General features: G+C 42.4%; 1 protein-coding gene across 2 annotated transcripts in view; it reads right to left on the reverse strand.

Annotated features, from left to right (window-relative positions):
* Positions 1 to 25,370, reverse strand: part of CHRM1 (cholinergic receptor muscarinic 1) — a 372,875-nt gene that overhangs the window by 314,076 nt on the left and 33,429 nt on the right. For both annotated transcript variants that reach the window (XM_040328649.1, XM_040328648.1), the window contains exon 2: positions 560 to 674. The gene's annotated coding sequence lies outside the window, so the exon portion shown is untranslated. The remainder of the gene's footprint in view (positions 1 to 559; positions 675 to 25,370) is intronic.

Below are 25,370 nucleotides of genomic sequence, written 5' to 3' on the forward strand. Positions count from 1 at the left end.
TGTTTTCCTCGTCGAGTTCCTTGTTAGGCTGTCGAGGAACTCGACAAGGCAAGTTTCTCCATTCCCGTCGAGGAAAAAGAAGACATGCTCTCTTTTTGGCTTGACGGGATCCTCGACAGTTTCTTCGTCGAAAAATGTACACACGACCAGTTTCCTTGGCAAAAAAACGTTTTTTGCTGGTTTTTGCCGAGAAACGCGGTGGTGGGTATGAGGCTTGAGGATTTATCCTCTTGCTGTAGCTGTGAAATTGGGCAAGCAATCCTGTTGACAATGGTAGCTACTTCAATGTTCAATGGGAATAATTGGCTTGCTGGTATGCTGTTGTGACAAGTTTGAGGACTACAGCGCCTTCCTTATGCCCCGATATTATAAATTATATTTTAATCTAAGGTATTATTGAAATATTATTTCACATTGACATGTTCACTACAATTTTTTGTAATTGTTTTTTTTTTTTAATTGTAGAGGACATGTTTTTTACATTTTAATTGTTCGTTTGTCCCCCATAAGTATATTACCAAAAGCCTTAACTAAAAAGGTAAAACAAAAAGTTAAATACCTTTCTGCTTGAATCTCAGGCGATCTTTCCTCTTTCACAAGTAGATCAAGAGACCAATGCTGATCTTTGTTTTACCAACAGTGAAGAATTCTTGTGTTTAAATTTGTCGTAAATGCTAAAGAAAAAAAAAAACGATTTGTTGAGTGCAGCTTAAAGTTATATGCTTTGCATCTTAATTTGTCTAAGACAGTACAGGAAAAATATTTTATTCGGTGAAGCCTAACTACTGGTTAAACAACAAAATAGTTTATTTACCACAAGAAATACTTGTACACACAGCACAATTTTTTCAAACTACAACAGGATAATATTATAAATGCTTTTTTTTTTTTTTAAAACAGTACCTGAAAAATGTGGGTTGCACTTGAATTTATCTGAGACAATGTTGGAAAATACTTCTGTTATATTCTTTGTTGGCGGAATATTAATTGTAAAATACAAGTTTTTTTTTATGTATGACAAAAGCTCAAGGTAGTGATCCTTTCCGTCTACAGCCACAACCCTCTTCTCCCCCTCCTGAAGAAGGTGAATTTGCCTACTGACATGTTTTTAGTTGTGGGAGGAAACCCACAAGGGTGGCAGAATTTTTGTATTTTGAGACTAAGGTTTTGATATAGAAAAAATCACTCCACTGCCACATCCGTGTATTGGAATACATGGCACAAAAGAAAGAACCTATGGATAAGACTTCAGAGGCAGATGAGGCACTAGATATCATAAAATCATAAAAAAAAATTGGTACAAAATTGTTAAAATATCAGGCACATAACACATATGCCAAAAGTTATAAACAATGGGGCAGATCCACAGAGAGAGTACGCCGGCGTATCTACTGATACGCCAGCGTACTTTCAAATTTCCCGCGTCGTATCTTTTGTTTGAATCCTCAAACCAAGATACGACAGCATCTGGGTTAGATCCGACAGGCGTACGGCTTCGTACGCCTTCGGATCTTAGATGCAATACTTCGGCGTCTGCTGGGTGGAGTTCGCGTCGTTTTCCGTGTCGGGTATGCAAATTAGCTATTTCCGCCGATCCACGAACGTACGCACGGCCGTCGCAATCTTTTACGTTGTCTCTAGTCGCCTTTTTCCGGCGTATAGTTAAAGCTGGTGTTTTGCGGCGTATAGTTAGACTTGCCATGTTAAGTATGGCCGTCATTCCCGCGTTTAATTTGAATTTTTTTTTGCGTAAGTCGTCCGTGAATCGGGATGGACGTAATTCACGTCTATGTTAAAAAAAATTACGTCCTAGCGACGTCATTTAGCGCAATGCACGGCGGGAAATTTAGGGACAGCGCATGCGCAGTTCATTCGGCGCGGGGACGCGCTTCATTTAAATGAAACACGCCCCGTAATCGCCGATTTGAATTATGCGCAGTTACGCCGCCAGAGATAGACTACGCCGTCGTAACTTACGGCGCAAAATCTTTAAGGATTCGAAGATAACAAGTAAGTTAGGGCGGCGTAGCGTATCTCTGATACGCTACGCAGGGGCAGATCTTTGTGGATCTGCCCCAATGCGTGTAAACAATCATATGATCACAATTATGATGCATTAAAGCACAATGCTTCCAGACAATGGGTAATTAAGTTAATCCCTTGTAGTCTGTATATCAACGTGTTTCACTTTTTCTTCCTCAGGACCACAGAAATGGTTCACTAAGTGAATACAAGAACATAGATTAAAATCATATACATGCATCATGCACATAACATAAACATCAGTTACATAATTAACTTGCCCAAAAATGCAGAATGTGGGATAGAAGCAGAACCTCAGGTGCATGCACTGGGGCATCCAAAGGGGAGGATGGTAACCTCCCAATGTGACTGTGGCCTACAATAATATGTACACAATTAACCCCAGATGGTCTAAACAAACGACCCTGCGATTCTATATGATAACATTATAGAGCCACAGATCATGGATTACTTACTTGTATACTAAAAAATCCCCACAAGGGGGTACAAATTAGTTAAGTTGCTGGGAAGAATTTTTTTCTTGATTTTATGATATCTAACTCATCTGCCTCTAAAGTGACTCTTTCTTTTGTGCCATGCAGGTTTTGGTTTTATGAAACAGGACAACCATGGGCTGAAAAGGAGGGATATGGAGGAGATTTTGTTGATAATGTCATTACTTGTCACCAGTATTCCTGAATCAGAGAGCAATGCCACCATATATCAGACAAAGTGGTTGATTTACTAACATCAAAACTGCTGTTCACTTTGCAAGGGAAGTTGCACTTTACAAGGGAACTGGCCCCTGAGCTTAGTGAATGTGATGAAGTTTCACTTTGCAAAGAATACCCAATCACTTTCAAGTAAAAAAATACCCAGCGTTTTTGCTTGAATATTATTGGATGATGGAATTCAGAGGAGCTTCACCTCATTCATAAAGCTCTGGGGCAAAGTGCAAGTTCCCTTGAGGCCCCATACAGACGACCAAACATGTCTGCTGAAACTGGTCCGCGGACCAGTTTCAGCAGACATGTTCGGTCGTCTGTACAGCCGAGCGGACAGGATTCCACCGTACATTTGCCCGCCGGGCCTTTTTCGAGCGGGCAAATATTTCTAAACATGTTTAGAAACATGCCCGCTGGAATCCTGTCCGTCGGACATGTTCGGTCGTCTGTACAGACCTACCGTACATGTCCGAGCGGCCGCCATCCCTCGCATGCGCCGAATGACTTCGACGCATGCGTGGAAGCATTGAACTGCCAGGGCCGCGCACGTCGCCGCGTCATCGTCGCGGCGACGGCACGGCCTCGTCGCCGCGTATCGAGTACGTGCAGATTTCTGTATGATGGTGAGTACAGCCATCATACAGAGGATAGTACCTCCTGGTTAAAAATGTATATTTTACTCTCTGATGTAGTTGAGTTTATCAAAGATGAGAGCACTACTTTGAAGATTTTATATGTTTGGTCTGGTTTGGAGAGCCACATTGGTCAAGCTCTCTCACCCATTTTGGCAGGCAGAGTGAGGGACCTGTGTGGTCCAGTGTGAATAAAAGTTTACAGTATACAAGTGTGAGATATGAGGTCAAGTGTGAGTCAGGCCTATTATGGGTACAAACAACTCTTCCAAGGAGTATATATCGTCCAGAGAATGCAAAGGTTTTGGAAAGCTTTAAAAAATAAATAAAAATTTATTTGGTGCCACCTTCTTAAATCCAGTAGCAACGTTTCTTGTTTTTTCTACACTTTGTTTGGGCTGAGAAAAGGTGAACTTTAGTGTAACTTGAGGGTTAGCTGTCAAGGGCATCGATGATGTTTTTTTTGTATGTCAATACTGTATGGCCTTTTTTATGGTTATACTGTTTCTTTTTTTTTCTTTACTGCAAGGCTTCCCTTTGAAATAAAGAGGACTTTTGTTTCAGGGGTGGCATTTTAGGGTTTTTATTTCTTTTGGGTTTTTATGTTAATTTGGCCTTTTTATGTTTGAGTTGCTCAAAGAACAGTATTCACTTTTAATTTATCAACACTTGTTTCACAGAAAAAAGATGAAAGAACAGTGTGCACCTAAACCAGCTCATAATATACCACTCACATTAACTGTCCCTCCAACCCCATAGATAAAATAAAAGTTAAGTATAAACTAGTTCCTTTTATCCCTGATTAAAACTCTCTTGCTGCTGGCCAATTTTACACTGCATTATCTTAAATATCGTAGCCTGTCCAATTTGTCTTTAGTACATTTGGGCTTAGCTTTGCCATTTAAAATGATCCTGCTGCTGGTTAATGTTACACTGTTGTGTCATCCGAGGTCTCTCATTATCTTATTTCTTGTACTTCTTTTTCTTTTAATTCTCAACAAGTTTTATTGAAATTATCCAGCATCAGAAGAGTTCCAGTTCCAGCAACAAGAACAAGGCGAGCCTTAGGGACCAACTTTTATCTGCTGGTCTAAACAGGCATATTACTGAATAATGAAAAAGTTTTTTTTTTTTCAAACTGAAGTAATTCGAAATGGGGTACTGCTGCTATATGTAAACCAAGCTAATTGTAAAAATTATATTTACAGAGCCAGGGGACTGGCTTTACATGCTCAGTTCGATGTGCATTGCTAGAGAGATTTTTTTTCTCTTGGGAGAGTGCATGTGATTAGCACAGAGCCAATGAGCAATGTTCAGACAGAGGATCAGGGGAGAATGAAAACTCCTCCTACAAGCTTTACTATGAACTGATTCAAGTCACACGGCTCCTATACTGTATACTGCTGATCAGAAAATGTATTTATCAGTTTATATTTACTAAAATGATTGCATTTCCATGTTCTGTGTACTCAGTGTGGGAGACCAGATATAGTGAATGTAGGTTTTGGGTTTAGAAACACATTAAGTTCTTGGGTTGGGGAATTTTCTGCATATGGAAGAGAAATAGGAGTCGTGATTAAAGGCTCATCTTTACAATGCTGATGCAGCCTAACCAAGAAAATTGGGCACGTTCCATTTCTACAGGTTTTCAAAAAAGATGTTAAGAAAATGTTGGAAGTTGTCTTTAAATAGGTCAATAAAATCACAAGTTTGGATGATCCATAAACACAAATAAATGTGAGACCCTGGATCAAGGCAAGCCAAGATTGAGAAGCTCAGATTTTGAATTGTTAATTTTAAGCTTTGAACAATGTAAATTACTGTAGTAGGGAGGAGAGAGATATTTCAGGGGAACTGATGTACAAGTCATTGTCTGCATAAGTCACCAGTTTATGTTCTTTTTGGCACACCCTTATACCTTTATTATTTTGATTAAGTTGGACTGTGGTGAAAAATATAAAAGTAAAGAGGACAAGGGGCATCATTGATTACTGGAAAAATGATGGGGGGGGGGGGGGGGGGGATTGCCCATTGATTTTGGCCATGGCAGATAAACTTTAATTATCCATGCAGGCATTTTTGGGCCTAGGCTGATGTGTTGCAATGTTGTTAGAATAAAGGACCAATCTATATGGAATGCATTTTCTATGTCAATTGACAGTAGTAGGATGGATAAAATAATTCTGAGAAGGCATTCCTCCTATTTCCTGGTTTCCCTGCCTGGGACCAAACTCACTTGGTCCTAATGCATCCACCTAGAGAGTATGGGTTGGGTACGAAGAGAATTTCTGCAAAAAAAAATGTATCAACATTTAAAGGTAATATTGGCCTGTAGCACTAGTAGGTCACTGTGTCCTTGCCCTCTTTTAAGAAAGCTGGAATATGGGCCATCAGGGCTTCCTGACAGAAATTGGGTCCCATTTAAAAAAAAAAAAAAGAGGGAATAGGATTTGTTCAAAAATGTTATAGTATTTAACAGTGCAGCCATCTGGGCCAGGAATGTCACCATGTGACATACATTTCAACGCCATGTGCAGTTCTTCCTCATCAGTACTCCGCTGCAAAGCCTCTATTAACAGGTATATATGTTTATTAAATTATACATTGACACTTTGCTTGGCTATTTACTAGACCACACTGGACAATTATTGCTTAGAAAAATTGCCACTCTTCCAGTCCAGTCGATGTTTTTAACATGTATGAGATGTAGAGGTATTGATGACTAGGCCCCGGTGAGTGGGGCGAAACATGTCCGATGGCATGGGGTGTGGAGGGGTGAGGCCATCTCACAAATGTTAACAGCATAGACTGGACTGGGAGAGCGGCGATTTTTCTAAGCATTCTACACACTGGATGGTGATATTTCATGCCGTCACCCCACTCCTGAACACCAGCGAAAAAATATATGGTACATCTTCCTTTATTGCTTAGAGCGGCACTACAAGTATAAGCAAGCCACAATGAGCATTTTTTGATATATTTAGAAGTTATCTGTGACATACACCCCCAAATATATTGAATATATATATACAATTCTTTGACCACCTTTTAGACTGCACATGCACAGTAGTATCTGAGTGTACAGTCTTCTTAACCAATCTTCTCCCACAACCCCCCCAGCCCAAAAACAGACATAAATGTCTTCAAGTGTTAAGGTTATCGCAGACAATTACTTCTACTCTTCAAATAGCTCTCATTGCTTTAAACAAAACCCTTTCTTCTTTCCTTTCTTGCTCTATTCTATCATAGGAAAACATTTCCCATTGGACATAGGGACATTGGTTTTTATCTGTTGATCACATTAGCAACATCCCATCCCAGTTATATCACTTTCCCCTTCTGGAAGCATTTTGAATTGAAATTCACCCAGTTTTAGATAGAAGAAGACTTGGCATTTCGACTTGGTTTTATTAGCCAATGAGACCATTGGAATTACTTCCTCTCACATCCTGCCCCTTTGACACTAGAACAGGAAATAGAGATCTGGTTATAACATGGACAAGAATATACAGACAACAATAAAAACATTGTGAGACATTCTAGTCTTTCCCTGCTCTAGTAAAAATGTGGGGTGTTCTTTTTTTATGTCCTTGTTGAAGTGAATTCCCATTGTCACCTGCTCCTAGAGAGGTTCTCCCTCATATGCTCTATCGAAAAGATGAAACGTTTTAGATGCAGTTGTGTTTTAATTGGTCTAGTCCTTCCTGTTTAGGACTATTGGAGAACCCTTTAACTTTCCTTAGCAATGTTATGTGAAGACTCAAGATTCTTTGGGGATCTTATCTAATTCGAGGATTTGTGCATGTAATTGGGACTGATATAAGGCACTCTTCACATTACATATTGAATATCCCCAAATATTATTTTACTTTTTCATGGTTCAAATTTAAAGAGACCAGGGCATTGTTTTTTCCACAGAACCAAGAGACAACATACTATCTTTGCATAGATCATCAGCCTGTAGTAAATATCAGAGTACAAATTTCTCAACTGCTGGTACCATGTGCCTACTAAACAGGGCCATGCCAAGGACCACCGAAGACAGCCACTGTTGCCCCCCCACCCTGGGGCAAAGATGGCTGCCTCAGTCAGCAGTGCTGCCTGTGTGTGCATGCGCACACATCAGAGGCGTATCTAGTGAAAATTGCATCTATGGCAAGCACTGAAACTGTGCCCCTGTCAAAACTTTGAAACCCATCTTTCAAATAACCTTAACAAGAAAAAAAAAACAGCTAACAGAACTACAAGTCAAGCGCTTTAATTTTTCAATTAACAAATTATGGATTGGCACTGATGAACTGCACTAATGGGCACTGATAAGCAACACTGATAGGCAGCACTGATGAGCATTATGTGTGGCATTTAGGGCACTGATAAGGCAGCACTAACACTGATATGCGGCACTGATGAACTGCACTGATGGGCACTAATAGGTGACACTGGCACTGACAGGTGGCACTGATGAGCTGCACTGATAGGTGATATTGGCACTGACAGGTGGCACTGGTAGGTGACACTGGCAATAACAGTTGGCAATGATGAGCTGCACTGATAGGTGACACTGGCACTGATAGGTGGCACTGATGAGCTACACTAATATGTGGCACTGATAGGTGGCACTGGGACTGATGAGCTGCACTGATAGGTGACACTGGCACTGTTAGGTGGCACTGATGAGCTGTACTGATAGGTTGCACTGATAGGTGACATTGGTACTGATAGGTGGCACTGGCATTGATGACCTGCACTAATGAGCACTGGTAGTGATAGGCCTAGGAGGCACTGTCAGAAATCCCACCCATCCTCCCTCCCAAACAGTTAACCCACTTCAGCCAGAGCCAGTACACTGAGCTGCACATATATGCCTGATTTCCCCAGCCCCATGCAGAGGCAGAGCTTACTTGTTCTTGTACTTGTAACATGCTTCCTCCTCCTTGCTTGCAGCGGCGTGGCAGCTGCCCACACTCCTTTGCCACCAGCCTCTCAGACCAGCCTCTGGGTGACGTTATATCACCCAGGATGTCAAGGGGAGGAGCGCGGTCAGCCTCAGTTCACTAGTACAGCACTCTCTGCAGGGCAATGTATGTATAGGCTGCCGCCATGGGCCGGCTCACTGTATTGGGCCTATTATTCAGCTGTCTGGTGAGACTGCAAGGCAATGTAGCGGCTGGCGGCCGGCCAGTAATTGTGTGTGGAATCTATAATCCGGCCTGGGAAAAAAAAGCCACTCACGAGCACCCCCTTCATATGGCACCCATAGCACTTGCCATATGTGCCATACCCTGGATACGCCACTGGCACACACACACACACTCAGTTTAGAGACACTAAAGCATGCGCCGCCCCGTGGACGTATCCCAGTGCGCATGCTCAGAATCACGTCGGAACTACTCCCTAAGATACGACGGATCACTGCCTACGACGTGAACGTAACCTACGCCCAGCCCTATTCACGTACTACGTAAACGACGTAAAATACGATGGCTGTGTTCCCTGGTCCATACCTTAGCATGAGTTGCGCCTCATATATGGGGAATAACTATACGCCGGACGTACGACTTACGCAAACCGCGTATATTATGCGATGGGCGCACGTACGTTCGTGAATCGACGTATCTCCCTCATTTCCATATTTGAATAGGAAATCAATGGGAGCGCCACCTGCGGCCAGTGTAAATATGCGCCCACGATACGCTGGTGTAGGAAAGTTACGTCGGTAGGATAAAGCCTATTTTCAGGCGTATATCAGTTTATGGGCACGGTGCATAGATACGACGGCGCATATTTGCACTTACGCGGCGTATCTCGAGATACGTCGGCGTAAGTGCTTTGTGAATCCGGGCCAAGGTCTGTTAAAAGGCCAGGCTTCACTAAGCAGAGTTCCCTGCCTGGTCACTGTGCTTGTTACACAGTGCCACAGAACCTGCACTGAAGAGGCTCAGTCAGTGTGTCTGCCCATGTGATAGACACAGCTGCTTAGCAGGGAGCTCAGTAAAGTAGGCCATAGATGGATTGAAATTTGGCTGGTTTATAGGGACCAGACACATTTTGATTAATCTATGACTGGTCCTGTTTGGTTCACAACTGACTGCTCATGATCGGGCTTGCTGGAAAACTTTAGTTTGATCAGCCCTGAAGACAATAGTCCTACACCTATCTGAAATGTGTGGATGGAGGAATCGGTTCAATCCTTTTCATTCAGCCTCCTGAGTCATGTATGGCCAGCTTTAGTGTTACTGGGCTGCACTGAGGACGAAGTGTCCATTATGAAAAAATCTTTATTTTTTTTGTCAGATGGAATCCATTATAACAAGTTTGACTAAAACCTTGTTAAGAAGTAATTCTGCCACTTGCTTTAGTTTCCTAAAGCATTTTTAAACCCAAAATGTAATATATTGCAGCTTACCAATAGGTGGAGAGGTGGGGGTGAAGAAACAGCAGTTCACTGGTCTTCTCAGTGAATGGATGTGTGTGTGTGTGTGGGGGGGTCTATTAATTTGAGTTCCCAGCACAGCCAGAATTATGATCAACTGGGCACACTATTCTATCATGTCTAGTGTGGTCAGTTCTTAATAGGAAAGCAGAGGGACTGGCAGGAACACCAGAGATTTCACACAGGATACTTTTTCATACAAGTACATGGTACAGCAGGCAAATATCAGAAATATAAAATTATGATTAACTTATTCTTTAAAAATATACTGTTAAGAAAACAAGCTGTATTTATTCTAGCTAATATAGTAGTTGCAATTGACTGATAGCAATTCCAGTTATAATCTGTACAGATCATATATCCTCTGCCTTGAATGTTCTTGCAGTTTGTGGAAGTATTTCTTACACACACCCCATTGTGGTGTGAACAGAGAAGTTTCCTTTAGTGTACTTTTAAATGTTATGTTGTTCCCATGCACTGAAAATGCATGGGAACTTTTTACAAGCACATACATGAGAACAGGCCCATAAACCAACTTTCCAGGGCTAATTTATATGGTCCTTTGTACACATTGTTAGACTTAGTGAATTATAAACTATTTTAAATATAGATGGTAATCTTCATTATGGTTGTTATGTACAGTAGGGATGGGCTATCTGTTCGAGTCGAAAATTGTTCGTCGAACAGCGAACAATTTGTGGTATTTGCGGCAAATTTGAAAAGCCGCGGAACACCCTTTAACCTCCCTGGCGGGATGATTCTTTCAGAAAAAAGGTGCTGAAAGCGGTACCATTATTTGCAAGGAAATTTGGCGTTTTATACTGTAGGCCTGTAATTCTTAGGAATAACTCACTTAAATCTGACCAAACAAGAGTATTGTAGGGATCCCGGGTATGAAATTAAAAAAAAAACAAAATTATAAATTATAATATAATAAATAATTATAAATAATTATAACAAATAATAATATAATTATAATAAAAATTATTCAATAATGTAATCAACTCAAAATCACTAAAATTTGCTCAGTTGCAGAATTGTCGCTGTCATTACTTTTATTTTTTTATGACTAATTTCCCCACAAATCGCTATCGCACAATTCTGCAAGTGATTATAATTTATTATCGCTGTTTTCTAGCTGCTCTAAAACCATTTTTGACATAAAAAGACACTTTTGGTTGCTATGGACAATCTACAGTTTGCAGGCAGAAAGAACAGTTTTTATTATATAAAAGTACATGTAGGACTGTGGGCAGACCACTAGGGACAAGGGGTGTGTATTTTTTACATACAGTACTGTAATCTATAAGATTACAGTATACTGTATGTAATGTGTTTGTTTACGTTTTTGAATTTGGCGTCGTTCTCTGCTCCCGCGCGTCGTAACGTCGCAGGGAACGGAGATCGGCGGCACAGGAGGACACTGTGTGAATCGAGCGAGGTCCCGCTCGCTCACACAGCGCGGTGGCATCGCTGGATCCAGGGACAAGGTAAGAAAACACCGCCTGTGGATCCAGTGAGGCGAGCCCGAGTCTGACTCGGGGTTACCAATCCTAGCACAAAAGTCTAACCCCGAGTCAGACTTGGGAATACCGCCAGGAGGGTTAAAAGTCTATGGGAGAAATCAAAAGTGCTAATTTTAAAGGTTAATATGCAAGTTATTATCATAAAAAGTGTTTGGGGACCTGTGTCCTGCCCCAGGGGACATGTATCCATGCAAAAAAACGTAAATTTTTTCAGGAGCAGTGATTTTAATAATGCTTAAAGTAAAACAATAAAAGTGAAATATTTCTTTAAATTTCGTACCTGGGGGTGTCTATAGTATGCCTGTAAAGTAGCACACATTTCCCGTTTCTAGAAAAGTCCCTGCACAAAACGACATTTCTAAAGGAAAAAAAGTAATTTAAAACTATGAATTGTCGGGTCCCAACAATACAGATAAAAGTCATTGAATAAAAACAGCATGGGTTCCCCCCTTAGTCTGGTATGAATATTAACGGGAACCCCGAACCAAAAAAAAAAAAAAAAAAAGCATGGTAGTCCCCCCAAATTCCATATCAGGCGCTTCAGGTCTGGTATGGATATTAACCTCCCTGGCGGTAATCCCGAGTCTGGCTCGGGATGAAATTTTAGTACTAATAGCGGTGGCCCCGGGCCAGTTTCGGGATCTCATCGCAGTATCCAGGCAGGGAGTTACTTTCCTTGTCCCCTGGACCCTGCAATCCCTCCCCGCTGTGTGAGCGAGCTGTCTCCATGCTCGATTAACACAGTGCCCGAGTGCCGCCGAGCTCCGTTCCCTGCGGAGTTACGACGCAAGGGGGTGGAGATCGATGCCAAATTCAAAAAATGAAAACACAGTACACATACAGTATACTGTAATCTTACAGATTACAGTACTGTATAACATAATTACACACCCCCTTTGTCCCTAGTGGTCTGTCCAGTGTCCTGCATGTACTTTTATAGAATAAAGACTCTTCTTTCTGCCTGAAAACTGTAGATTGTCCATAGCAACCAAAAAGTGTCCCTTTATGTCAAAAGTGGTTTTAGAGCAGCTAGAAAACAGCAATAATAAATTAGAATCACTTGCAGAATTGAGTGATAGCGATTTGTGGTGAAATTTGTCATAAAAAAATAAAAGTAATGACAGCGACAATTCTGCAACTGAGCAAATTTCAGTGTTTTTGATTTGATTACATTATTGAATAATTTTTATTATTATTATTATTATTTGTTATAATTATTTATAGGTATTTATTATATTATAATTAATGATTTTGTGTTTCAAACTTTATCATACCCCGAATGTCTACTAGACTCTTGACAGATTTAAGTGAGTTATTTCTAAGATCTACAGGGCTACAATATAAAACGCCAAATTTCCATGCAAAACAACTGTACGGCTTTCAGCATCAAAAACTGACATAATCATACCACCAGGGAGGTTAAAGGGAACCCTGCGCCATTTTAAAAAAAAATGGCGTGGGGCTCCCCCCAAGAAATCCATACCAGACCTGAAGGGGAACCCAGCACCAAAATGAGAAAAGAAAATGGCGTGGGGTCCCCCCAAAAATCCATACCAGACCCTTATCTAAGCACGCAACCTGGCAGGCCACAGGAAAAGAGGGGGTACGAGAGAGCGCCCCCCCTCCTGAACCATACCAGGCCACATGCCCTTAACATAGGGAGGATGTCCCCATGTTGATGGGGACAAGGACCTCATCCCCACAACCCTTGCATGGTGGTTGTGGGGGTCTATGGGGGGGCTTATCGGAATCTGGAAGCCCCCTTTAAATAAGGGGAACTCCAGATTCCGCCCCCCCCCCATGTGAATTGGTAACGGGTACATTGTAATAAAGAGCACAGCAAAAGATACCTGTCGTGGACATTCCGTTACTGCTATATGCACCATACACCCTAGAATGGCGAAAGAGCCACAAGGTAACATGCCACCCAAAACAAACCAGCAACTCCTCCGGGGGTAGTGCTACACACAATATAGGTTGAGAAGGAGGAATGGCCCCAGATATCTCCTAATTTTTTTCATTTTGTACATCTATGACTGTAATAGGAATGGGGACCACATAAAAGGCAAGTGTTTTTAGAGTCTAATGCCCTGATAAACTCCGACGGATTTTACTGACGAAATTCCATTCAAGTTGTTTTGCAAACACACTGTCAACCCAAATTCTGACCGTTTAAAACGCAGTGACGAAAAAAACACTATGACGAGCCCAGAAAAATGAAGTTCAATGCTTCCGAGCATGCGTCGACTTGATTCTGAGCATGCGTGTTTTTTTCTCCGTCGGAGTTCAATACTGACGAACGGAAAAAAAGAGAACATGTTCTCTTTCTAAGTCTGTCGGAATTTCCAATGGAAAAACTCAGATGGGGCACACACATGGTCGGAATATCCGATCGTGTGTACAAGGCATAAGATGTATGTTTTATACAAATACCCTGAAATTATGTTGTTTTGATGTATGAAGTACTTTCTGGAGCAGGGAAATTATTTTTTTTTTTGTCAAATGTATTTCTTTTTTCCTGACTGGCTCCATGGCAGCATACGTGTGGGTTAGCCCCGCCTCCATAACTACCCAATAGGACCCCTCCCCTATAAATCTTAGCTGTGGGCTCTCAGCCTTGTTCCTTTTTTGTCCTCCTCCGTAGGACCATGTGTTTGGTTCTTCTACCCTAAAAAAAAAAAAAAAAAAAAAAAAAAATATATATGTAACATACACAACTCATCCCTTGATCAAGCTCGGCCAAGAATTCTCCAATAAGCCTTGTCTGTTAAGCAGGGTATGGAATGCATGGAATAGCGCTGAAGTTATGGAGTCTATTGCGCAAGATTGGTATGCCTAGCGGTGCAGGTAGCCTTCTTTTATCTAAAGACCGGTGTGTGTCCCTGGCCGAACGGATCATGGTGGTGATGGTGAGCAGTATCGTTTCCTTTTTTCATGGCAGCAGTGTTTATGTTTGTGGTTTGTCTTTTTCCTTGTTTGTTAAGTCTTACTTGCCCTGTGAGCGTCTGGTTCCCTTGCGTTCCAGCCGCCGCTCCCTCTGACTTCCGGGTTCTGTCTGCGTTCTACACAGACAGACCAGGACCGAAAGCGAGGCCTGGCTCACACGCGAGCGAGGCCTGGCTAGCGCATGCGCGAGACTCGACTCGCGCATGCGCACTGGTTACGGCTGACGCGGCCATGGCGTCATACGCCCAGCCTTCAAAACAGAGCGAGAGACATGTGTACACCGGGGGCGTGCGTTCGTACGGCGGTTCCCGGTGTACTGTCCTGTCCACATCTAGGTAAGTGTTCTGGTGCGGTTTTGGGCTAAAAACCTTCCTCATGTTTCTACTTGACAGCTTGTCACTTTACTGTTACAGTGTCTATCCAAGGCTACATGGACATCTCTTTGCCTCTCAGTGGCCAGCCCTCCCTCAACAGGTATGGCTAAGGGGAAAACTATGTTTTCTGCACCTGCTGGGGGGGAAGAGAGTGGAGTATAGGGACATAGTGTGACTATTTGTGTTTCTTCTTCTCTTTATCTCAGCCCTTCTAGGTCTGACCAGCAGCATAATGAGTCCCACGGTCACAGCAGGTCTTCTAGGTCACATCACCGGCACTCATCCTCCAGACACCATAGTTCATCCAGAACTGGTCATGCTAGTAGAAGTACTCCTCATCTCTCCCCCCATGATGAAAGATTGGAAAATTCTTGCTGGGGGTGCAAGGCTTCGTTATCTATTAACAAATCCCTTTGTGATCATTGTTTCTCTAAAGTAGCCAATGAAAGGGGAGGTGTAGATAAACACCTGGAAGCTCTTGTCAAAAGGGTCGTGGATAAATCCCTGCAGGAGAGAGATACTATAATACAGCAGGACTCTCCTATAGACCCAATGATTCCCTTATTGGACCAGGGACATTTACATGAGGTCTTCGCAGCCACTCAGGCCAGCCAGTCAGCTGCTTCTCCTTCAGAAAGTGGTTCAGAATTGGAGGATACAGTAATAGGCTTTGATTATGCCTTAGTCCCTGCCTTAGTGAAAGCTATTAAGGAAACCCTGAATTTGGAGGATCCAGCTACTTCCCCCCCTAAACAGAGAAAACTCTTTAAACAGCTTAACAAGGAGCGACATTATTTCCCGTTTATTACGGAGATAGGCGCCATTATTTCCAACGAGTGGAGTAAACCGGATAAAAAAGGCTCTATGCAGTCGAAGATAACAAAATTATATCCCTTCAAACAAGAAGACGTGACCCATCTTGAAGCTGCCCCGTCAGTGGACGCAGCGTTGATGCGTTTGGTGAAGTATGTGACCCTTCCCTTGGAAGATACAGTTTCTTTTAAAGATCCTTTGGAAAGACGGATCGATTCGGACCTAAAGAGAATCTACTTGACAGCAGGGTCCGCTTGTAAACCCATTCTGGCTATAGCAGCTGCCTCAAAAGCCTTAGAAGCCTGGTCTGACAGTGTTAATGATTCCTTGAGAAGCATCTCTGAGGACACAGCTAAGAATTCTCCTATCCAGGAAATTAGGCTAGCGTCCGCTTTCTTGGGGGAGGCCTCTATTGATATTACTCGCCTAGTGGCCAGGGTGATGTTGTCAGCAGTCACTGCCCGCCGTGCTTTGTGGCTCCGTCCATGGTCTGCGGATGCAGCCTCAAAGCAGGCTTGGTGCCGTATTCCCTTTGAGGGCGGGTCCCTCTTTGGCAATAAACTCGATAGTGCCATCTCTCGGGCCACGGGAGGTAAGTCGGGGTTTCTCCCTCAAGACAGGCGTGTACAGAATCAAAAACGCACCTTCTTCAGACCACAGAATACAGATCGCTGGAGGGATGCACGCAACTATAGACCCGGTCGTGAATTCTCTAGACCATGGAGGTCCAGACAACCTCCCTTTAAGAAACAAACTAAAGGCACTACTTCTAACAGCCAGGAGTCTACGAAGTCCTTTTGAGGTTGGGCCCGCCCAAGCATTTCAGGTGGGGGCTCGCCTTTCCCACTTTCGGCATGTTTGGGCGGCCTCTATTCAGGACTTCTGGACCATCAAGACGGTCTCGTCGGGCCACACTTGGATCTTCAACAGCGTCCCCAGGCTCAGGTTTGTTCCCACGAACCTTCCAGGCACAGAAGAGAAAAAACAAATCCTTTTGGCCTACGTGAACTCTTTATTAATTCAAGGCGCAGCTGTCTGTGTACCAAGAACAGAACGAGGCGAAGGCATGTATTCCCCTTTATTTCTAGTGCAGAAAAAGAACGGTACTTGGAGACCAGTAATAGACCTAACTCATCTCAACCGGTTTATTCGGAAAGAAAAATTCAAGATGGAATCTCTGTTAACCATCCAACAGTCAGTCCATCCAGGGGATTGGTTAGTATCAATAGATTTGAAAGACGCTTATTTTCATGTTCCAGTGGCAATAGGTTTTCAAAAATACCTCCGCTTCTCGGTAGGCGACCAGCACCTACAGTTCACCTGCCTACCCTTTGGCCTCACGACCTCGCCCCGGGTGTTCTCCAAGGTCCTGCTAGCCGTCGTAGCCCTTCTGCGGGTGAAAGGAGTTCGTCTTCATCATTATTTAGACGATCTATTGCTACTAGCCCAAGACAGAAATCAACTGATAGAACAGAGAGATCTAGTAATTACCACTCTGCAAGAGTTCGGATGGCTAATAAATGTGGAGAAAAGTCATCTAGTCCCATCACAGAGCCTAGTGTTTTTGGGTGCCCTCTTCAACACATCAATAGGCACCATCTCATTACCGGAGGGGAAAATTACCACGATCAGAGACAGGATCCGCAAAGCATTCGCTGCTCCTCAGCTATCTGCCCTTCATTGTCTGAAGTTAATCGGTACCATGTCAGCCACAATTCCAATGGTGAAATGGGCCCAGTGGCATACTCGTCCATTCCAGAAAGGTTTTCTCCAACAATGGGTCTCCTCCAGGAAGAGTCAGCGCATCACGATCACTCAATCTATGAGAGGATCTCTTCTATGGTGGCTTCAGGGGAAGAATCTCCGCAACTGCCATTCAATTCGTCCCATCACTTGGGTTACAATAACATCAGATGCCAGCAATCTGGGTTGGGGCGCCCATTGCCTTTCAGAGATAGCTCAAGGCAGATGGAGCACACCCTCTCACGGAATTGTTTCCAACATATTGGAACTACGAGCCGCCTTTCAAGCACTCCTGTCCTTCAGCCATATATTAGCAAAATGTTCAGTGATGCTCAGGCTGGACAATACGACTGCAGTGGCCTACATAAGGAAACAGGGTGGAACACGCAGTTGGACCCTACTTCGAGAAGTAGAACCAATTATGAACTGGGCCCAGAAGAATCTGGCCAACATCTCGGCAGTATACATTCCGGGGATTCAGAATGTTCAAGCGGACTTCTTATCTCGAGTCCAGTTGGACAACAACGAATGGTCCCTACACACAGATGTGTTCAATTGGCTTCTAACCTTGGGAATATCCCCAGAAGTGGATCTATTTGCGTCCCCGCGCAACCACAAGTTGATGAAGTATTATACGAGGGGCAGGGATCCCCAAGCCTATGGGATAGACGCTCTCACGGATCAATGGAGATTTCAAAAAGCTTACGCCTTTCCACCAGTCCCTGTGATCTTTCGGTTCCTTCACCGGCTCAAATCAGAGAATGCGGAAATCCTCGCAGTGATCCCCTTTTGGCCAAACAGGCCCTGGTTCTCTCTCCTATCGCTCCTCAGCTATCGGGATCCAATTCCTCTTCCCCCCAAACCAGATCTTCTCTCCCAAGGCTCAATATGGCACCCATGTCCAGCTCGTCTGCACCTCAGGGCGTGGTTCTTGAGAGGGGAAGGCTTAAAGCACTAGGTTGTCCAGAAGAAGTCATGTCAACCCTGCTTAACGCCAGAAGAAACAGTACTAACAGAGTGTATGAACGTATTTGGTCAAAATTTTCAGACCACATGTCGTCGAGGTCCAACCCTCCTAGCTCTCCAGAGGTTCAAGATATCCTTAGCTTCCTACAAACGGGCTTGGTCTTACCTTTAGCAGTCAGTTCTCTCCGAGTGCAAGTCTCAGCCATCTCTGCGTTTACAGGGATCTCTTGGGCTAACCATTCCCTGGTTCGCCAGTTTTTCAAAGGTGCCATTCGGCTCAGGCCACAAAGAAAACCGAGGTTCCCCAAATGGGATCTACCTCTTGTTCTGGACTATCTTACCTCGATCAGCTCTAATCCGGATAAACCTCTTTCAGCTAGAGACCTTACTCTCAAAACCATCTTTTTAGTTGCAGTCACTTCAGCTAAGAGGATCTCCGACATAAGAAATCTGGGTTCAAAAGAACCATTCCTGACCTTCTTTCCTGACAGAGCAGTATTAATTCCTATGCTGGGCTCAAATCCTAAAGTGACATCCATTTTTCATGAAAATCAGGAAATTGTCCTGCCCACCTTTGGCTTGTCTGAAGATCAAAGTGTTCATCCCCTTGATGTAGGACGCACATTAAATCTATATCTAGAAATGACAAGTTCTTTCAGGCAAACAGACTTTCTTTTTGTCCTTCTCCATGGGAAGAATAGAGGGAAGCGGGCATCAATCAGATCCATCTCAACTTGGATTGTTCAGACCATCCAGAGGGCATATAAGGAGAAGGGCCTGGCTCCTCCAGAGGCAGTAACTGCACATTCAACTAGGAGCATCTCGACTTCTTGGGCAGCCTCACGACATGTCGCACCTGAAGTTATATGCAGAGCGGCTTCGTGGTCTTCAATTAATACCTTTGTCTCTCACTACTGTATTGAACCGGCTGCTTTGTCTTCCTTAAATTTTGGTTTACAAGTGCTGTCGGTGGACAGTGTTAAATAAATTTATGTTCTCAGCATTTTTGCCCACCCGGGTTTTCTTTTGTGAGTTATTTCCCACACGTATGCTGCCATGGAGCCAGTCAGGAAAAAGGAAAATTTATTACCAAATACTTACCGTAATTTTCCTTTCCTGATAGGCTCCATGGCAGCAGGAGTCCCTCCCAAAATGCGTGGAGTAGGATAGTTACGGAACAAGGCTGAGAGCCCACAGCTAAGATTTATAGGGGAGGGGTCCTATTGGGTAGTTATGGAGGCGGGGCTAACCCACACGTATGCTGCCATGGAGCCTATCAGGAAAGGAAAATTACGGTAAGTATTTGGTAATAAATTTTCCTTTTTTAGGTTTTTAGGCTTTTAAACTGTTGTCTCATATTTATTTTTGATATCTATATACAAGCTTTGTTTTAAAAATAATTAAAATACACGATCAAGGGTTCCCAGAGCACTCCCGCTGCTGTCTCTGAGCCAATGAGGAGGGAGAAAGTCATGAGAGGAGCTGCCCTTGTGCAGAAGGTTTTTTACTTTAATGCAGAGAATGCATTAAGGAAAAGAAAACCTTCAACTTTTAGAACCACTTTAGGCTCTGCAACAATTTTTTTTTTTTACAAATGGCACGGAGACAGATAATTACATGTATAAAGAAGCATAAAGCTCCACCCACTGCTTAGTCATAAGAAAAAAAGTACTAATACAATATTTATCTCCGATCTATAAAACTAGGCATTCTTCAATAATTCAAAAACAGATTAAACAATTCTTGCAAAATTTGATCCTAATGCATTGCCTGCCTGGAAATCTGCGTCAATAACACTACTCTGTAATTCTTTTTGAAGTGAAACCCACCAATAACAAGACCGTGTTCTCTGTAACAGTGCCTTGCAAATGCAATGACAATACATACATGGCAATGAACAGCCTATACGTCTATATATGACGTGTGATTTCTATACTGTGTAGGATTGCTTTATACTAAATGGAAGTATTGTACCGTTGGTACATTTCTTTGTTCCCATGTTGTATCAAGGACATCATCTACTGTGCTTGCATAAACAGTTCTTATAGGCATTCAATACACAGGCAATGTACACTTACGTAAGGAAAACGTATTTGTGGTCTCATGTGAATCACATAGCGGAGAGAGAAAAATGGTATATGAATTTGATTTTCTAAACTGAACTCTAGTCAGATATAAAGACAGAAGTGCATGTAGCTCTGTAATACTTAAAGCGGTTGTATAGTTAAAAAAAGTTTTTTTTCCTCACCTGTAAGGCAAAAGGCATAATGAGCTTATGCACCGCATACTAGCTCATTCTGAAATACTTACCTAAGAACAAGGCGTGTGTAACTTACCTGGTCCACCCTGAGGGAGATGAAATGTTGCCTTGGCATGTCTTCCTGGTATCGTGGCTCCAGCGCTGTGAGTGGCGGGAGCCGCGGTGTTGTCACTCCCGCGCATGCGCGTGGGATACTTCTTTCCGTCAAGGTCCGGCGTCTGCCGGGCCTTTAGCTGAGAATCCCCTGTGCAAATGCGCCGCTGCAGTCAGCGGCTCATTGCGAGGGGAATATCTCCTAAACCGTAAAGGTTTCGTTTTTTTTTTTTTTTTACCTACAGGTTAGCCTTATTATAGACTTGCCTGTAGGTAAAAGTTAAAAAACACACTATGCAACCACTTTAATACATCATAATATTCTTTTTAAGTGTAAATACCTTAATTTGACCTTGTATCAGCCGCTTGCAGTCCCTATACAGCAGAACTAGAGTGCTAGAAGAAGAAGCAGGTCAAGGAGCCAATCACTTCATGTGCTACTAAGAGAATGCTAATAGGAAATTAATGAGTGACAGAAACATACAGTAAGCTCATCACTGTGCTGCTTCTCCTTACATTATGCTTTCACAGACTAAATTGGGTTGAATGATGCTGGGTAGGGATGAGAGAGCAGTTCAGGCCGAGCATGACATTCTCCGAATAAAACCAGATTATCGGGTTGATCGACCGTTTGTTCGGCCTGCCGAATGACCACGGTGAACTGCGCCGCCCACAGTGCATTGAAAGCCCTGATTGGCTGAAGAAATTGAAGCTTCTCCAATCAGGGCACAGAGCACTGAGCCATGATTTGACGCTGTCATGATGACTGTATCCAATCATAGCTCATTGTTCTTAATCCCGTACCACATCAAAAGTATTCTTTCCATAGCAGCCATTTGTAGTGTAATAGCGGCATGGAAAGAGATAGAAAAGGGCTCTGTTCAGTGCTATTAGGCTACTTTTACACCGAGATGTTGGGGTTTGTCAGCGATAAAGCGCCACTATACCGCAATCTCCCAGGCACTATATTGAAAGGAATTTTTCATTTTTATGCTTTCACTTTAAGCATCAACAAATCACTGTTTATTTGAAAATGTAGTTTTTTACAAACTTTTTCATCGATAAATGTCCACCAGGTCAGTAACCAGACCCCCATAACCATTGTATGCCCAATTACTTGCGTATAAGCCTTCAAAATGGGCACTTTTGATTTTTCCTGTTCAGGTCCCATTGACTTCAATGGGTTTGTATTTCAGTTCCGAATTTTCTCAATGTTCGAAAGTTCTGGTGCGAACAAAATTATTGTTTTTGAAGGAGCAGTAATTTTAATGATGCTTAAAGTGAAACAATAAAAATGAAAAATTTCTTTAAATATATTGCCTGGGGTCCCAAAAATCACATTTAAATTGACTCACGGTTGTAATTGCCAGCACCCGGTTATTTTAAAAAAATAAAGAAAAATACGGCATGGGCCCCTTTAGGTCCGGTATGAATTTTAAGGGGAACCCCACGCTCAAAAAAAAGAACCCCCCAAAATCCATGCCAGACCATTATCTGAGCACGCAGCCAGGCAGGTCAGGAAATGGCGGGCGTTCGCTCGTCCCCTCCTGAACCATACCAGACCACATGCCCTCAACATGATGGGGTGGGGGTGACATCGCAAGGTGGCTCTGCCCTTTACCTATATAAGAACTGTCTAACAGCAAAGCCTGAAGTAGGCGGTCAGCCTTCATTGACGGCGGAGCTTTTTTTTTTTTTTGGGTGCGGCGTGCGCGGATCTACATTGGGGCATTGTTTTTTTTTTTCAACAAAGGAATTGTCAAAAACCTGTCTACTGTTTTTATTTATTTTTTACACTTTTTGGGTGAATGGGTAGAGGTACAATGTACCCCAAACTCATTCACATAGGTGGGGTGGGATCTGGGGGCCCCCTTTGTTTAAGTGACCCACCCCCCCATGCTGTTTCTTTTACATTTTGGCATTTTTTTCTATTCCTATTTTTCCCAGAAGCCCGCTGATAGTGGATGACTCATCCGTTGTTAAGGACATGGCAGCCGGCATCAGACTCAAAAAAATCTAGTGGCAAAGATCTACTGTAAGGGAAAGCTTTGGATTGAAAGTGATGTATGATTTGATACATCTGCAGGGTTATAATTGATTGAATTCTATATTAGTCTGACTCATACTCATTCTTAATGGGAGTTTGGTTCACTAAAAACAGCTGATGCATGTTTTGTGTTATAATGAGGAAAGCTGCAGTGTATAACCCTTGGGGAATATCTCACCAAAACCTGCTTTTTTATTATATGACTTGTATCTCAGTCCAGACTTCTAGGAAAATCAGTAAGCCAATCAGATAAGAAAATTACATTTTTTGAGGCGTTATCTAAACAGGTGGTGTATAGAATGCCTCCAGGTTGCCATATTGCATTGAATTTTACAGAAAATCACAGCTGTGCATTGAAAAGGAAACTGGTATTTTAATAGCATTAAATTACAACATGGCTTTTGTAGCAATTTTAAATGCTATATTATTATTATTTTTTATGTTTGCTATATTTTGTCTATAACATTTGAGTTGCCCTTTAAATGCACTTATGTGCAACTGCAGATGTCCAAATAATGACTAATCAACTACATGTGCTTCAGATTGAGGCATAAAATTGCAGGGTACATGCTGGTGCCATAACCTGGATTCATCATTCAGCACAGGGTGATCAGCCGAATACTCAAAGTTTGAAATATATGAACTAAGAATATTGGGTTAAAAAAAATATTAGTGACTGAATGGGCACCATGTCTAAACATTGCTGGCTGTTTCTTCCAGGGCATCTTCCAGGGCGAGAGGCATTTCACTGAGTAACTAGTCACAAAATCTTCTGACCAGGTTGTTAGTTTAGGTTTTACAGGTCAGAAATTCAGAGTGAAAACCTACAGTACTCTATATCCACCCTCCTGTGCTATTACAGTATGTGAATTAAATTAAAGCATTTAATATTAAAATTATAATATGTACACATAAGCAGCGTTATGTCTGTGAGGTATCATATATAGACCAATATAGACTGGACTTGCTCTGGATATGGAAAACATTAAGCGTTTTATAACCTTTATAATTTGAGGTCCAACGTATCTGGTTACAGTGCCTTTTTGATGATAGTGGAAGATTATCCCTAAGGGTCTTTTTCAGTTAGAGCGAATCGCTTTGGTGGATCAAAGTGTTAAAGGTTTGGTGGATGGATTATGGTAAAATGTTACGTTAGAGTCACAAGAAGTGCATATGGGACTTTTTAAAATACTTTTTGTTTGCTGTTCACATGTACTAGTTTATATATGATACTTCCGTGACATAGTTCTACTTATGTGTAGATATTGACAGAGTAAAAACCTATTGACAAGGTTTAGGTTTGCTGTATTTGATGATCAGAATATAGACAAAAACCCAAGATAGCATATTCTATATTTAGGAGATGTAACATACTGTATGTTACAAATTCTTACCCCGGAAAAGCACTTAGGCTGCATTCACACCTGAACGTTTTGTCGCCTGAAGCGCGACGCTCAAAAACGCTAGAGGGGAAAAAATACATTATTCCCTATGGAGATGGTTTACATCTCCACTCCAAAACGCCTGACGCCGAACGCCTGAAGCTCAAACAAGTTCCGGACCCTTTTTTGTTGAATCGGGCGGTTTGGGGCGTTTTTGAGCATTTCTATTTCCCATAGAAAGTAATGGAAATGCTCGATTCAAGCGACTAGCGCAACAACGAGCGTTTGCTACGGGCGTTTTGTCGCTTTGATCAACAGAACATTTCACCCAGGCAGAAGATAAAAAAAATCTACCAACATAGCAACAAGTGATGAAAAGATGATAATTTTTCCTATTGGCTAAAATAAAAAACGTTGAAGTACAAACACGTCGGACGGTGCTTTATGCAAACGCGCAAATAAGCATAAATATGCGCGTCAAAACGCCAGAAAAAAACGCCGGAAAAAACGACCGAACGACCTACGCTCAGGTGTGAATGCAGCCTTAGTGATATGAAAAGCACACTGTGGTTGATTTACTAAAACTGGAGAGGGCAAAATCTTGTACATGGTAGCCAATCATCGTGTACATGGTGGCCAATCAGCTTCTAACTTCAGCTTGTTCAATTAAGCATTGACAAAAAACCTGGAAGCTGATTGGTTTCTATGCAGAGCCTCACTAGATTTTGCACTCTCCAGTTTTAGTAAATCAACCCCACTAGTTCTTGTCTGGTCTAAAAAGTTGGGCAGCAGATTACAGTAGCCACTCAATTTTCTGTCAGCTCAATAACATAACATGTCTCAATAACAGAATGACAAGCAAGCCTGGAACTGGGCTAGGTTAAATGCTATGCTAATGGCGAATGTGACAAATTCCCCAATATTACAGGGAGATGATGATGATGACAAATGGAATGTACATGAATCTTGGTGAAAATGCTGAACATGGTAAGGAAATCATGGAGCAACTGATTGGCTATGAATAAAAACCAACTGCCATAAGACAGGACCCCACAGTCATTTACAGTATTCAGAAGCAACATTTTGTGGAAATGATTTCTTCTTTAATGCCACTAGCTGACTTCTATTCAGCATTGCTTGATGGATTCATTTAAATAAAGTTATTGATCTTGCTAATGAATGCCTAAAATGACAAGGAAGATGTGTAGAGGACCCATGTCATGGGGTAGCAAAAATGTTTCATAGACATTGTCCAGAGCCAGACCTGTAGAGTATGTTCATATGCAGCCCCTGAAGAATTGATTGAGAGTGAGGTCCATGAAATGATGGGTTGTTATCATAAATTTAGGAGACTGACAGTAAGATGGTCCAAACCCTAGCTACAAATTGGATTGTAGACTACCTGACA

This window comes from Rana temporaria, chromosome 11 (genome assembly GCF_905171775.1).
Source record: "Rana temporaria chromosome 11, aRanTem1.1, whole genome shotgun sequence".
Taxonomy (NCBI): Eukaryota; Metazoa; Chordata; class Amphibia; order Anura; family Ranidae; genus Rana; species Rana temporaria.